Here is a 16445-nt window from a genome sequence, read left to right as displayed (position 1 = left end):
TTTCTATATCAGTTTCCCTCCAGTGCCACAGTCCAGTAGTGTTGGTTCTGCTTTGTTCTGGTCAGTTTGATGTTGATGATGATGCATTGTCCATAACTGGTTGCACTGGACATGGCATCGCTGCCCTGCGTGCTGTGTGGATGTGTGGTGTCCATGTGTCCATCCATGTGGTCCTGAGGGGGTGAGCCTGCAGCAGATGGAGCTGCCCGCTCTACTGGGGGGAGCGGAGAGGTGGTGCAAGCAGACTCGCAGCTCTCCGAGGTTTCAGCCTCAGCTGCTCTTATCTGCTGTTCCCTTTGATGCGGCGCAAGTCGGGGAGAGATAATACCTGAAGGTCACTCTCTGGGAAAGCACACTTGTGTCACGATAAGATAGCTTGGCACATGCTCAGTCTTTCTGTAGTTTTATGTGAACTTCTGCTTTAAAGATTCAGACTAAAAAGTGGTGTGTGAGAGAAGTTTGAAAGATGCAAGCTCCTGGCAGTGATGAAAGCCAGTATGTGTAAATAGAGCATTTATTAAGACTTAAAGGAGAATTCCGGTGTGATATTGACCTAAAGTGTATTGAAACATGATACCGAGTGTGAACGTATGTCTCATAGCCCATCTCGGCTTGTCCCCTGCACTCCAAAAATCTGGCGCTTAGTTAGCCGATGCTACCAACAGCTTTTTCAATGGTGGTGCTTCGGCATCGGGCTAGCCATGCAAATAAATCACTGTTTTACACCATTTACGAGGCTCAATGTATCTCCACACTTCATTGGTAGACTTCCGAGGGCCCTGACATTTAAAACGAGACATTGAGAACTTTGAAAAAGCACTGGTAGTTTACTTACAAGACGATTTATACAGACAGTATCTTCACAAAGTTTAGCGTTTGCAGCCATCTTGAATTTAGTCACGATAAGTCGAGCGACGAGTAAGAATGAACAGGTATGATAAGAGATCAGATTCCAAAAATAATTCAGTGGAAATGCATGGATTTCAGTTGCTGCTACTGGAAGAAACTGGAGCACGAAGCCGAAGCACCACCATTGAAAAAGCTGTTGGTAGCATCGGCTAACTAGCGCCAGATTTTGGAGTGCAGGGGACAAGCCGAGATGCGCTATGAGACATACGTTCACACTCGGTATCATGTTTCAATACACCTTAGGTCAATATCACACCGGAATTCTCCTTTAGTGGTGTCACTGAAACTGGAAAATGAAACCCTGTAATCAAAATATTGTTCTATTAACAGATTCAAAAGCAGCGCAAATCATTTCTGGCAATATATTCAGACTGAATCTATATTACCACAAAAAAAAAAAACTTTTGGTCTCTCACACAACTCCCATTTAAAATAGCAGCACTTTCTCAAGGGGAGACAGGCTCTTTAGCTGATAGGAAGCATCATCATCTTAAAATGGATAAATCATGGTCTGTGAGAAAAGACATGAAAGATTACTTCTTAGTTACAATTAAAACTATATCTAAAGTTAAGTGCAAAAGTTTCTTCAATGTGATATAACAAAATGAAAATACATTGCCATAGCATACCTATTATGACAAAGAAAAAAATAAATAGTTATAGGTAATTAGCACATTGTCTGGTAGCATGGTGATCATCCTCACATCCTTTTGGACCATGCCATATGAGATTTAACTTTTACGAGGAAATGATTTAAATCTATTTGTTGGGTGTTGAAAATATCCACTTTTACACCTTTTCTTTATGGCTAAAGATTAAGAGTCATGTTGGGAGTTTTTATGAGGTTGGGCACTGATAAACTGCAATGTGGCTATGGTGCTGTTTTTATGCAGCATTTTCTCACACCCATAATCTATAAATCTGCTGTCTACATCTCCAACGATCAGCAGAAAATACTCATTCTGCCACCCCCCACCCCTTACACACACACAAACACACACACACACACACACACACACACACACACACACACACACACACACACACACACACACACACACACACACACACACACACACATACACACCACCCCCACATCCACACCGCCTCACCACACAGACCATCTCTTTTCTTAGACTTTTTCTCACCTTTTCACACTGTTAGACATAACCTGCAATAAAGCTGGCTTGCAGGAATAGATAAGGGAGCAGTTAGATGGCTAAACCAATTCACTCCTTATCTGTGTCGTTAGCAGCCCCATCCTCTAACAAAGACACCTGTGTTCACTGGCATGCCCAATAGTGTGGGAATGTCATCGGAACAGAATACAATCGTTCAGTTACCTCAATGCCGAAAGCTGTGTGGACCAGCTGTATCTGACATAACATACCTTGTATGAAGTGAGTTTCTGTTCAAATGGTCTCTCGTTACTCTTCAACAAAGTTTTTAAAAGCACTGTCCTTAATGTTACTGGAAGAATGAAAATTGCTCCATTTTGGCAGTATCCCCTGGCCATACATGTTAGTGGAATAATTGAAAAAGATGTCTGTTACTTTCTTTTTGTGTGAATAGATTTGAATGTGCTTGGCTGGAAAGAGAGATAAGGAGCTAAGTAATGGAAAAAAGTAATGCAATTTTGTCCCTGATACACATTCCATTTTACTGTAACAAGACATTATAACAATCGTAAAAGCAAATAGACAGTCTACTGCGCTGTGTAATGATACATTCTCTCCCCTTTGTCAGCCTAGTGAATGCTGGGAAATGCCCCATAAATGCACACAATGTGACTGTCTCTCTACACACAGAATAGTATTCATTGATGCCTATTGTACAATCTGCATTGATTAGAATAATATTAACTGCGATGATGTATAGGCTGTATAATAATAATTACATTATAATTACACATTCGTTTCCGATGTGCATTATGAAACATGAAATAATCAGTACAGAATAGTAAATCATTCAAACTAATGAAAAAGAACAGATTCAAAATGCCATTCTTCTGTTCCCCTTTTACTGGGTATGGGGAAGTTCACTTCAGCTAATGCTAACTGCTCCATATTCACAGACACCTATGATGATACTATCTCCTTATTACTGCCCTGCGGAAAGTCTATGTCCCTGTGTTGGGGGTGGCATAAATACTGCTATGAGTATGGAGTGAATGAGTTTAATGATGTATCCAACATATGGTGTAGGCTGTATTGGTAGGCCTAGGTAGAAAATGTATTTGTGCAAAGGTGTACAGCATGTGTTGCTTTCATTGAGTATAAAAACAAGTTTTGAAACTTGTTACAGGGTTTGCTGAGTTTGTAATGACATCTTTCTTAAACACACATTAAGTGAAGACAAGGTTTTTTTTTTTTTTTTTTTGCTGCAGACAAAAACACTAAACTTCAAAGTATGTGACCTTGTAAATTCTTAAAGTGAGAAATTAAATTAAAATTGATTTATTGACTGCTGGTCCATATTCATAGAGGTGGGAGCCACAGTAGTGGAGGCTGTGATAATGATCTAAGTATGGATTTGTGGAGGGAGGTAGGACCTCAGGAAGTTCTTCTCTCTAAACATAACCGTGGGGTTCTTTCATCTTCTCTCCTTGGATGATGATTATTGGATCATTCATGTTGGTCATGAAGTTTACCATTTTTGTATAGATACTCTTTTGATCCTGTGAGGGAAAATTGGTCTCTGCATTTATCCCAATCCGTGAATTAGTGAAACACACTGCACACAGTGAACACACAGTGAGGTGAAGCACACACTAATCCCGGCGCAGTGAGCTGCCTGCAACAACAGCGGCGCTCGGGGAGCAGTGAGGGGTTAGGTGCCTTGCTCAAGGGCACTTCAGCTGTGGTCGTGGTCTACTAGGCGGAACAAAATTCATCTGGCGAGAGTCAGGTTAAGGAAGACCAGCTTTACTCTTGTTATCCGCAGTCATAAAGCTTTACAAGGGGCCTTTGTGGTGATTACAACAGGAGTACGAGTCTCCAATATGTCCTCCATTCTCGCTTGGCTTTGTCTCTGTGTTTCAGCGTTCGATTTTGGCCAACATGTGCTGCTTCATCACTTCTCTTGCCTCCGGCTGATCTAAATGGTATTATTTCACATTTTCATTGTGGGGAAACCACACCAAAGGTGGCAGAGAAGTAAACATAAATCCTGTGGTACTGCTCTGTGTGGAGCTGCAAGACTACTGGCAAGAATTTACTGCGTTGGATGCCCTTCTTGCCTACGCACACAGTACGGCTCTGGTCTTAATGATAAATCAAAACGAGACATGCCGTCCTTTTTTATATCCCCCACGTATGGCTGCTGGACACTCCAGCGACTCTGCGCCCACCGCGCTCCTCATGCTGTTTGATGGACGATGCAGAAAAGTGGGGGCACTGTGCTGTGCTTGCTGACAAACAATGGCAAGAGCTGAATATTACCCTCCCACTAGGAGAAGGATAGTTTACATCTGGTGGGATGATGGTGTTTTGGGCATCAGTTACGGTTTGTGTGATTGTGTGTGTGTGTGTGTGTGTGTGTGTGTGTGTGTGTGTGTGTGTGTGTGTGTGTGAGTGAGTGTATGTGTGTGTTTGTGTGTGTCTGTGTGTGTGTGTGTGTGTGTGTGTGTGTGTGTGTGTGTGTGTGTGAGTGAGTGTATGCGTGTGTTTTGTGTGTGTGTGTGTGTGTGTGTATGTGTGTGTGTGTGAGTGAGTGTATGCGTGTGTGTGTGTGTGTGTGTGTGTGTGTGTGTGTGTGTGTGTGTGGTTAGAGCAACGGGATATGCTGGCTCATTGTGGAATTATGGGACTTCCAGTGCAGGGTCTGGGATTCTCCTGAGACACAGGCTGAGTGTGTGCTGATCCCTTATCAGCCCACTTGCACGGCGTCACAGTAGATGTGACCAGAGTGTTTCTGCTGATGTGTGTTTGGTGGTCACTGCGCTGAGACTTGCTGGCTCATTGCGGGACGATTAGTGATCTGACACAGACTTCCAGAAGCATGCTGGCTGCCAAGCCTCCTTCTTCACGTCTTGTCCTCCCACAAGAGGCACATTATTCACTGTTTCAAGATGACTCTGTGTGTGTGTGTGTATGTGTGTGTGTGTGTGTGTGTGTGTGTGTGTGTGTGTGTGTGTGTGTGTGTGTGTGTGCGTGCGTGTGAAGGAGATCTGGGTTTTGTGCATTTCGTAAAGCATGCGGGTTCGTTTTGTGAAGCATGAGGGTTCAAGTGGTCTAAAATAGCGGAGGCCTGTCTGAAACTGAAGCCTGTGAGTGTGTGTGTGTGTGTGTGTGTGTGTGAGTGTGTGAGTGTGTGTGTGTCTGTGTGTGTGTGTGTGTGTGTGTGTGTGTGTCTGTGTGTGTGTGTGTGTGTGTGTGTGTGTGTGTGTGTGTGTGGTCAGTGCACTGGGACACTCGGGCTCATAGCTGGACAATGTGTGTTTTTCTTAGCGTTTGGAGACTGAAACAGCCCAGGCCACTGTGATACTAAAGTCTGTGGGCGTCTGAAGTCTGCATCCCTCTGTGAAGAGAGAACAAGACTAACACGTCCAGGAAGGCTGATGAGGGAATCACTGAAGCACAGCCAGAGAATAGGGGAGGTTAGCAGGCAAAACATTTCCACATTTACCTGATGCCTGCTCGATCCCTTGAGCTCCGTTACAGGGCAGGCAGAAAGAGGCGGCAGGATTAAATGGGTATCTCAGATGAGTGCTGCAGCCAGATCAAATGCAGCCCATTGGTTTGCACCTCTGAGAACCCAGGCCGTAGGCAAGGTGGAGTGCTGAAATGATTTTGTATTGCTTTTGTCTCAGTGCCCGGTGTTTCACTTCTGTTCCAATACTGTGTTGAAAGAGCAGTCGGGTCTAGTTCTGTCTGTCTTCTCCATTTTGTTTTTCATGACTTATTGTGAGTGGAAAGACTGGCAGAGCGACGAGACTGTCTAGCTCTCAGACAGCCTGCATCTTGAACAGGAAGGGATATACTCGTCAAGCAGACATTTAGTGAAACCGTCATTTTATTCACCACATGCTAACATATCAAGATGTCACTGTAACCACCAGGAGGGGGAGACAGCTGTCAATTAAAATTTATATGGAGTTATGTTAACAGCACAGGGCATAATTCCTCAGTGCCCTGGGGGTGGATCCTATTAGATGACCCATTGTGATGAATGGCGGTCGGCCACTGAGGAGCTTTGATGAACAGCACTGAGCTGAACCGAGCTTGGTGGAGGGCCAGGCCTGACTGATTGATGGATGGGCCAATTGATAGCAGATAAATTGGGTGTGGACTCTGTTAGTCACACCAATGTATGAATTAGAGATCTGCGTCAGATCCATTTGAGGTGAAATCGCTCGTGGATCACGTGAAGTGGCCCATGTAAACAGCAAGCTTCACAAGGCTCTGTGACACTGGACACTTTATTCAAACCACAAGGCCAGCTGCTGTATCATGACAAGAAGGTGTTATTTATTGTTTTAATCAGTTGTGGGTAAAACTAAATGTTATCTTTCTTTCTTTATATACTCTTTTGATCCCGTGAGGAAAATTTGGTCTCTGCATTTATCCCAATTCGTGAATTAGTGAAACACACTCAGCACACACTAATCCCGGCACAGTGAGCTGCCTGCAACAACAGCGGCGCTCGGGGAGCAGTGAGGGGTTAGGTGCCTTGCTCAAGGGCACTTCAGCCGTGCCTACTGGTCGGGGTTTGAACCAGCAACTCTCCAGTAACAAGTCCAAAGTGCTAACCAGTAGGCCACGGCTTCCCCGGTTATGTTGGTATGTTGAAACATGCAGTTGATGTAAAGGTTCTATATTGATTGAAAGTGTGTGTGTGTGTGTGTGTGTGTGTGTGTGTGTGTGTGTGTGTGTGTGTGTGTGTGTGTGTGTGTGTGTGTGTGTGTGTGTGTGTGTGTGTGTGTGTGTGTTTGTGCAGCTGCCATAGGTAACATGAACAGCCAGATACACCTAGGCATCTCTCAGCGCATGAGAAATGTCCGTTGTTCCAGAGCTGAAAGGCCCCTTTGTCTTCAGAAATCGCCACGGCCCTTTTTACAGCCACTCCAGCTGCCGCCACACTAATTGCTCCTCTAAGCGGACTTTAACCTGAGCCTTTTGATGGACTGACTCGGGCAGGCCCACGGTCCAGGGTTCAGTGGAGTGAGAGAAAAGTGAGCTTTAAATCAGATTTATTCATAGTGATGAGAATCCATTCAGATCGGCTCCCTCATCCATCAAGCTCTCTAAACCGTCCAGGATGACTCACGCTTGGGCCGAAACAAAAAGGCCCAGTCTTGCAGTATTGGCAGCTCTTAATAGGTGCACTGTGGAAGGAGCCGCTAAAAATCATGTTAGCAGTTGTGGTGATGACAGAGTGAGAAATCCAGTTATGCTTGGGACTAGGATTGAGGCAAAAGTCAGAGTGAGATTTTGCACATTCCAAATCTAATTCGATGCGACTCCTATTGTGTTTATAGTTTTCAATAATGGGACATTATTTATCACATTCATTAGTTTAAAGGCTATGTTCACAGCTCAGCTAGGACAGATATATCATGTTTCTAATCTGTCATGAGATTGTAAATGAGACTTTGTCTTGCATGTGTATGTAAATAGTTGGTTGTATACAGTATCCATGCTTATTTGGAGTGGAGATGTTTGTGTATAGCCCTGCCAAGGCTGGTGCAGTGTTGACAGCTTTTTGGCAAGCAGAGCCACATTGTTGGTCCAGGGTTGCTCATCAGATGTGATTAGCTGCAAATCTGCACCCTTGCATACAAACCTGGAAGGAAATAGATTTCTCCGGGACAGAAGCGGACCGAGCTTCACCACTGCAGACAGTCATGCCAGGAAGTGAGAAATAGGGATGTTTTCAGCTAAGATTAGGCTTGTCTAATGACAGGTCAAGCCTGTCAGTCAACAAGCAATTTGGTCAAATGCCTAAATGCAATGCATCGTCATTACAGTCATTTTCTTGCTGGAGTGATCATGACAATTAGTGAAACAGTGTTGATTTTTAACTGGACTGGTTTGAGGACATCAGCCAAGACCTCCCGCTGGCTCATTAGTAATGTGATGACGTGGTCCTTCTGTGGCCCATCATCATTCTGCTGGCCTCAGTCTTCATTGCGCAACACCACACTACACTATGCCACACTAGCACTCGGAGGAATCACAACGCAACACTAGCACTGGGAGGAATCACAACACAATACTGGGAGGAATCACAACACCACACTGGAAGGAATCACAACACCACACTGGCACTGGGAGGAATCACAACACAACACTGGGAGGAATCACAACACCACACTGGAAGGAATCACAACACCACACTGGCACTGGGAGGAATCACAACACTAGCACTGGGAGGAATCACAACACAATACTGGGAGGAATCACAACACCACACTGGCACTGGGAGGAATCACAACACAATACTGGGAGGAATCACAACACCACACTGGAAGGAATCACAACACCACACTGGCACTGGGAGGAATCACAACACAACACTGGGAGGAATCACAACACCACACTGGAAGGAATCACAACACCACACTGGCACTGGGAGGAATCACAACACTAGCACTGGGAGGAATCACAACACAATACTGGGAGGAATCACAACACCACACTGGAAGGAATCACAACACCATACTGGGAGGAATCAACACCACACTGGAAGGCACTGGCACTGGGAGGAATCACAACACTAGCACTGGGAGGAATCACAACACCACACTGGGAGGAATCACAACACCACACTGGCACTGGGAGGAATCTGGGGTGGAGCTGGAGCTGCAAGACATTTTCATTACAACATCAGGAAATTAGTCCAAGGCCCACTAGTGCGGTAGAAATGGTTTGTCATTATTCATTTGTATTATTTTCTGTTTTCTGTTTTCTACTTTCCTTCTTCAAAACAACAATACGTTGTATATAATCGCTTTTTAAAGACTGAGAACAAACTCAAAGCAGGGCATTATTGTGAGTGAGCTTTAGAAGACTTTCTAACCTGTACTAATCTGATTGTACTGTATATTTCTCACTGACTGCTGCTGTTTAACCTATGCATAGGTTTGCTATGGACTATAACTAGCCGTGCAAATAGTAGAGGAAGATGTGTTTTTCCCCCTTTTTTTATAGCCGAGTGGAATCTCATGAGGCAAATTTCATCGCAGCTGGCTGTCTTTTCATTAAGAAAGAAACAATTGATTACAGAAATCACCCTGCAGTTTAGGGGAGCTAAATTAACCATGGTTGTGAAATGGACTCTAAGGTACCCAGTTTTTATTACACAGTAAATCCTTTTCTGACGAAAGAAATTGATTTTAATAGTGTATAAGACCGTGTGTGTGTGTGTTGGTTGGGTTGGTTTGTGTGTGTGTGTGTGTCTGTGTGTTAGCACTCTAGATTTGAGGCTTTGAAACAGACAGGAAATTAGATCATCCATCATAGCTGCTGACAGCTCAGTGCCCATCCTTTTGTCCATTGCTCTGTGTAAGTTACTTCCCCGCAAAATGGGTAATATTAGCATTAGATTTGATCATGTGGTCACAAATGTTGTTTTGATAGGTCCTTGTCTCACCTTGGTCCTCAGTTTTGCATTGATATGAATATTATGTTGATTTGTTTGTTTGTTTGTTTGTTTTTAATGACATGTTTTTAATGATGTAGCATCAACTTGCAATATTAGCTCATTATTTGATTTGTGTGGCGTGTCCTGTGTTCTCAGGTTAATGAGGGCTGTCCTGCTCATGTTAAAATGCATTTCGACACAGATGTTTGTTGCAATCTTTATAAGATATTTGTGATCTGAGTGCAGATATTAAAACTATTGATTGCATGCCAGGGTCAGAGGGGTTGTGCACTATGAGATGTGCTTGTGGTTAAAGTCTTGTCCACTGACACACACAGCCATCCTGAAACACTAAATCACTTTTAAAGCAGAAGCGTGCAGAGCAAGACTGGATCTATCTGACCTGAGAACAGAAGACCCCATTACACTGTTATTTTACCAGAGGTACCCTCTGAGGCTAGAATCCATCTGTTTTCATTTGATAACATCAACAACAAAACAAGTCCTCTAAGGTGCGGTTCCAAGTATCTTTAGTAGGACATCATTTACTACCTACAAAACAGGGCAAAAATCAACCAATTTTATCTGGAATGTCTGTTGATGGTTTGGATTTTTACACCTCTGGAGAGACGCTCCAGCATTTATTCATTGCTCAGAGCTCTTGGCAAACAATTGTTAGCATTTCCTCTTTCTTCCTCCATACATCATTACTGACACAAGCCTCTAGCCTGTGGTGAAAGAATGTGTCGATATGTGGCCAAATTCCAGATGAATGAAGACAATGGAATATAATATTGTTTTGTTGTTGTTGTTATTAGTATTTGACTGCAAAAAGTTCTGTTATGTAGCCTACAGTTTAAAAAGCAGTCTTATCCAGCAACAGCACTTGTTCATTATTTTGTTCATGCAAATTGCCCAAGGAATTGTCACATTTGTTAGTCTTAAAAAGATCTCTTCTCACAAGAATGATATCATAGATTTGCCTCGTGTAATAGGTTTTTTGTTGGCCTTCCACATCGGAGCACAAGCAACACAACAGCAGCTGGTAACAGTAAACACTGGGGTCACAGAAAGCCTCTGGGACTGTCTTGACTGTGAACAGACCTCAAAACACACTGAGGCTGACCCTTCATGAATTTCTACACATTGGGATTCTGTGTTTGAATATATTTAAATATATGAACCTTTATTTATGTATATTTTATTTCAATGTTGTTAGGAAAGAAGCCATACCTCCTTCAAACATATACTCAGACAGGCACACACTCTCACACACACACACACATACACACACACACACACACACACACACACAAATACATACGTACATATATAAGAGATCAACTGCTGTCCTGGAGAGACACTTAGAAAAGTGCTAAAGTACATTTATAGCATGCCCCTAGGCCCCACAGACATTTTTTCAACTATGTTGTTTGTGTAATATGAAGTCAAAAGAAGGCCAATGTTAGATTTATCAGATTTCATCAGATAACTTATTTCCAACATAGCCATGGTTGATCGTCAACCCTGTATTTCTGTGTTTGTCCTGCATACCATATGTGCTGTAGCATGAGACATATTTCTGCTTCTCTCTTCTCCAGGTTTGTCAGTGCCAGTCCTATCCTCACAAGAAGAATATAGCACATGTGTTTTGGACATACACTGAAGTCAGGTTAGAGGTAGTTTGTGTGTGTGTGTGTGTGTGTGTGTGTGTGTGTGTGTGTTGCACAAACACTTCATTACCATTTCAAAGGGAGCTGTCTTGTCACTGATAAAGCTGTTTGCACTCATCTTGTGTCGTATGATCCATAGCGCTCCGTCTCTTGGAGAAACGGACACAAAGGCTGGTGGTTCGGCGCGTGATGAATAACACATGAAAGGGCTGCTTTGTGCTGCCACTGCTCAGAAAGCGTGTGTGCGTAGGCAGAGCCAGGGCTTTCACTTTCACAGGTGGCAGACATAAAAGACATATGTAGCGCAGTGCTAAAAAGCATTTAAGTTAAATAAATAAGTGCTACATAACTTAGATTAAATAAAGTTCATAATTGCTCATTAGAACTAAAATTATCTTGAAGTTATATAATATTAGAATTTAGGAGTAAGCTAAAGAAATAAGCTTATTGTAGTTCATCTCCATTCCATTCAATTTGGGTAAGTGAAAGGGATTATGGGAGTTGTAGTTTGATACACAACTGTGTTTAAGTCATGTATGTGTTTAAATTCATTCTAAGAGTTTTTGTTAAAAATATTTCATTGGCAAAGTGAAATGTATAATGTAACATGTAATATTTTGATGTTGTGTTAAAAAATATATTTCATTGTATGACTTTTGTATGCATGGAATTACATGTGAGGTAGTGTTAATTTTGTCACCTATTTTTAATTTAGTCTTAGTCTTAGTCTTGTGACGAAATGTCCTTTTTAGTCTTTGTCATATTTAGTCATTCAAATATCATTTTTGTTAGTCAAGTTTTAGTTGACTAAAAGTCTAAATCATTTTAGTGTAGTTTTAGTCAAAAGAAAACTAAAAGTATCTTAGTCTTAGTCAGTTTTAGTCAACACATTTTAGTCTTTTTTTAATAACAAATTATTTCTGATTACCATTTGAGTCAAATAGTGTTTCACACATCTCAATTTTCCAACAATATTGTGTGTCCACAGGGCTACTCGTCTGTTATAATTACTCATTCTGATTTTTTGTCAGTCAGTATGTTTACATGCACAGGTAAGTCGAGCTATAGTTATAGCTCGGCTGGGATTTGACCATAGACAGTAAAAGATTTGACTGGACCACTGTCATGATATTCGTAGACCAGTGTTTCTCAAAGTGTGGTCGAGGGGATCACTGGTGGTCCGCAAGGTATCCCAAGTAGTCCAAGGCGAGCAGGCGTGGTAAAATATAATATATAGATGAGTTGTTTGCAATATTGAACCAACTTGTATGTAAAAAACAGTTCTGCAACTAAGATATGCCAGTTTAAATCATACAGTATGAATCCACACAAGCACATAAGCAAAGTACAAAGACAATAAGCAAGGTGGTTCAGTAGGCCTATTGTGTAGACTAATTATAGGCTACTGTTGAAGTAGGTCTAATCTTTTTTTTTTTTTTTTAGATAGGGTTAGTTAAGTGGTCCTGAAACTGAAAGGTTTGAGAAACACTGTCATAGGCCAAAGTATTGATGTTTTTTACTCCGCCAAGCTAGATGGCGATATCTTAAACACAACACATTCCCCAAACAGACTCTCCGTCTTAGCCATAGCTAACTTGCTAGCTTGAACTTTCCATATTAGCTTACTTGCTAGCAAACTTTGCATCATCAGTCTAACTAGTTAAATTCTGGGGGGATGTTAATTTGTATGAGAGAAGCTTCAACTTCTGGGTATGTAGCATTGTGGCATAAAGCTTAGGTAGTTAGCTTGCTAACTCTGGCAGAAATCTCCAGTGTTCTTGTTCCATGTAGTTTCGTGTTGCAGCCACAGGGTTGCAGCAACAGCACGTAGACTAGCCTACAGGAAAGCTGTGTATGAACTCATTCGGAATATTTTGAAAACGTAACAGCTAGATATTCTGTCTTCTCATTTTGTAAAAAATGAAGAGAGATTTTATCTTAGTTTTTATTTCATGCAAAACATTTTAGTCTAGTCTTTTTCGTCAACAATAATGCATCTTAAGATAGTCTTAGTCAGTGTTTCAGGACATTACTGCCGCCTCGTCATCGCCTCGCCTTAGTCATGAAAAAAAGGTTGTTGATCGAACATATTTCCTCTCGTCTCGTCTGACGAAATTAACACTAATGTGAGGTGAAAGGTTGCAAACCGCGCGAGAGAGGAGACTGGATAGTTGAGGACTTACTCCGCTTAAGTGACTAAACTTTGAATTAGAACGTGACAAACGTATATTTTGCCAGTCGGACTAAATTGTGAACTTGGAAGCCGAAGACTTTGTAGTTGACGTTTTGAAAAGTTGTCATCTCGTCACCGAGAGGATTCCTGTCATTGAGTGAGCTGCCAGTCCATGGTCATTTGCGTGAGAGACTGCCTGCCTGTGCCGATGCGGGTGACTTCGACGGGAAACCTACCACTTGGGATTAAGGTATCGTTATTTGTTTCTCTTGCTCTAACTTGAAGTGAAGGGTCATTTGTTTTGGCCACGCCGACCACAAGCGGCGCTCCAGGCCTGCAACGGTTAGCTGCTAGGTTTTAGCTCATTTGCGGCTAGGACTGGGGTGGGTGAATCACGTGAATGTGTGTGTGTGTGTGTGTGTGTGTTTTCATGTTAATGTGTTGTGTACTGTACTTTAAGCTTACTGTTAACTGTTAGCTAAAGTGTGGCTAATGTAGCCTACTAGTTTCTAAGCTCCTACTGCATTTTGAGGCTTTTGAGGTAGTGTAACATTTTGATTTCTTTTACATTTGCTAAGAAAGTATGTGTTGAATACTTTGCTCCATTGATACACTTGTATCTTATTTTTTTGTTTATATTGATAATTCATTCTTTTGGTAAATTGAATATTTTTATTTAACATTTTAATAACGGAGTTCTGAGTGTTTACTTAGTGTTAAGATACCATTGGGTAATAGATTGCATATGTAAATGTTATTTCATGTGAATATGGTTTAAGTCAGTTACACACAAGTAAGTATACAAGGGTTAAAAAGTTATTTATTCAAAGTACATGTAAAGACACAAATAGACATTTAAACAGAAGGTCAGCAAGAATTCTATATATTATATATACTTTACTGGGATTAGTTTAAGAACCCGGGAAACGCCCTTTAGTACCAGGAGATAGGCCTAGGGGGCGCTACACAAAATGGAGGCACCGCTGGGATGATTCTTGCTGTTATTTCCTTCCGATTAATAATGTTGATGCTCCAAAGAGTGTTAAGTTGAACTTTCATTGCTGTCTATATTCTTGAGTGAAAAAATGGAGTTAGGAAATAGTTCTTCTTGGCAACAAGAGCTACTGGATTGGTGTAGTGATGCAATGGTTAAGCCCGATCATGCATTGCTGTTGTTGGATGTTCCAGTTGATGCTGCTGTAGCCTTTATTGAGAGCACAATTGAAACTGTGAAAATATTTGGTAGAGTACATGTTCGTTCTTCAAAAGAAGGTCCGTCCAAAACAAGTTTGCTGGTGCTGTGTGAATGTCGTGAAAAGATTGATCCTTCGCGTGTTCCTACTGAGGTATTACCTAAAGATGGTGATCTTGCGTGGAAGATTGTGGTCGTCAGAGAAAAAGAGCCTGTCCCTGATGATTTGTATTTTGCATTCAGACTTCAAAGCCGTTTAGTGATTCCACTGCCGTCTGAGTTTTTCTCGTCGGCGGGAGAGGAAACCGATTGGATTAGACAAGTCATTGACCAAAGTAGTTCAGAGAGGTGGACTACAACCTGCGTTTGGGACTTCAGAGTTGATAGAGTATTTTGCATTCAGATTGAGCAACTGTCTGAGTTTCTCCGTAGACAAGTCATTGACCTAGTTGAGTCCGACATGATGTTGCTGAAGTTAAGACTGAGAGAAAAGAATCCCCGCCTACTTTCTTGAAGCTACTGAACGAGATTCGTGAGGAGGAAGAAAATGAAGCTGCCCGGTGTAAGCTTGATGCCACGGTGAAACCTGTGCTCCCTAAAACGTCACCACCGCCAAAACCCGCTGAAATTCAAGCATTGAAAGCTGAGGTCAAGGAGCTGCGTGCCAAGCTGGAAGAGTCACGCAAGGCCCCAGCATCACCTGAAGCCCCAGAACAGAAAGCAAAGATGACTTCTGCGAGTGCTGAAGCACGAATAGACCCTGAAGTACAAAGCTTGAAGGCTCAAGTTCAGCATTTGCAAAAACAGCTGACTGTAATGAATGTAGAGGGCAGCGCAACCCCAAGAAGAAAGACATTTCAGCGACAAGATGTGAGCTCTTATGAGAGAAGCAGGCCCTCAGTCAGCCGTGATAATTTCTTTTGTTACCGATGTGGTGGCGATGGGCACATTGCCAGCCAGTGCCAAGAATCAGAAAACCCCCCGGAAGTGATCAGAAAGCTGCTTCGTTCACTAAAGAGAGCCAAGGGTGGGAAGAGTGAGCCAAATCCGACTGTCAGCAGAGATGCCTACTGCAAGAAGAGCTATGTTCGCAAACCTGTTCAAAGCAACCTTCCTAGTGGTTTGGTAGGTCCTGCCTCCACTATTTGCGTCAAGATCAATGGCCATTCGTGTAATGCCTTATTGGACAGTGGATCTCAAGTCACGATAATATTTGACAAGTGGCAAAAGAAATACTTACCCAATGTTCCCATCCACCCCGTCACTGGTCTTTCAATATGGGGTTTGAGCTCCTCCAGTTACCCATATCTAGGCTATATAGTAGTAGATGTGGAGTTTCCAGCCACACTTACCGGAGTGAGTGAGTCTATCTCCGTATTGGCATTAGTTTGTCCCGAGCCAAGTGGCCCAGACCATATTCCTGTCATCATTGGGACGAATGCCAACTTATTCCATCGTCTAGCTGCTCTGTGCAAAGATGTTGACACTTCAGACTCACAGGCTCGCTCTTTCAGAATTTTACCACAGACAAAACAAGTGAACCTCTCCCGTAGCCAAGAGATAGATGTGGAAGAGCCCATTGGAGAGGTCAAATGGATGGGTCCGGGTCCTCTATCTGTTCCTGCCAGAGGTGAACGATATGCAGTTTGCAAAGTTGGGTGCAAGAAACCCTTAGAAAAAGACATTGTCATGGTTGAAACACCACTTTCTATGACGCTACCTGCTCGAGTGCTCATTCAGCCCGTGGTGCTAACATCGTCTGAGTTAAATGTCAACAGTTTCAAAGTACTGTTGAGAAATGAGACACTGAGGGAAGTTACTCTGTCTGCTGGAACAGTACTTGCTTATGTGTATCCCACTGACACAGTTATGATGGCCCAGAGACCTAAATCTACATCCAAGGTCCTTGAGGAGA

Source organism: Alosa alosa, chromosome 1 (assembly GCF_017589495.1).
Source record: "Alosa alosa isolate M-15738 ecotype Scorff River chromosome 1, AALO_Geno_1.1, whole genome shotgun sequence".
Classification (NCBI taxonomy): Eukaryota; Metazoa; Chordata; class Actinopteri; order Clupeiformes; family Clupeidae; genus Alosa; species Alosa alosa.
This window is presented reverse-complemented; position numbering follows the sequence as displayed.